Source organism: Arachis stenosperma, chromosome 9, assembly GCF_014773155.1.
Source record: "Arachis stenosperma cultivar V10309 chromosome 9, arast.V10309.gnm1.PFL2, whole genome shotgun sequence".
NCBI classification, from domain to species: domain Eukaryota; kingdom Viridiplantae; phylum Streptophyta; class Magnoliopsida; order Fabales; family Fabaceae; genus Arachis; species Arachis stenosperma.
This window is the reverse complement of record NC_080385.1, coordinates 120125507-120126008: the sequence shown is the minus strand read 5'-3', so window position 1 is coordinate 120126008 and position 502 is coordinate 120125507. Positions and strand designations below refer to the sequence as shown.

At 41.2% G+C, this 502-nt stretch overlaps 1 non-coding gene across 1 annotated transcript; it reads left to right on the top strand.

The window, feature by feature from the left end:
- Positions 1-104, top strand: LOC130952715 (small nucleolar RNA R71). The gene has a single exon (XR_009074893.1). It is a non-coding gene; the product is annotated as a small nucleolar RNA R71 (small nucleolar RNA).
- Positions 105-502: the final 398 nt, after the last annotated feature.

Below are 502 nucleotides of genomic sequence, written 5' to 3'. Positions count from 1 at the left end.
ATGTCAGATGGACATCTTTTGGTCAGCTGCTTGTATCTCTCCCAAGCTTCATAGAGGGATTCACCATCTTTTTGTTTGAAGGTTTGAACATCCACTCTCAGCTTGCTCAGCTTTTGAGGAGGAAAGAATTTATCTAAGAATGCAGTGACAAGCTTATCCCATGAGTCCAGGCTATCCTTGGGTTGTGAATCCAACCATACTCTAGCTCTGTCTCTTACAGCAAAAGGGAAAAGCATGAGTCTGTAGACTTCAGGATCAACTCCATTCGTCTTTACAGTCTCACAGATCTGCAAGAACTCAGTTAAAAACTGATAAGGATCTTCAGATGGAAGTCCATAAAACTTGCAGTTTTGTTGCATTAAAGCAACTAGTTGAGGCTTAAGCTCAAAGTTATTGGCTCCAATGGCAGGAATGGAGATGCTTCTTCCATCAAATTTGGACGTTGGCTTTGTGAAGTCACCAAGCATTCTTCTTGCATTATTATTATTTTCGGCTGCCATCT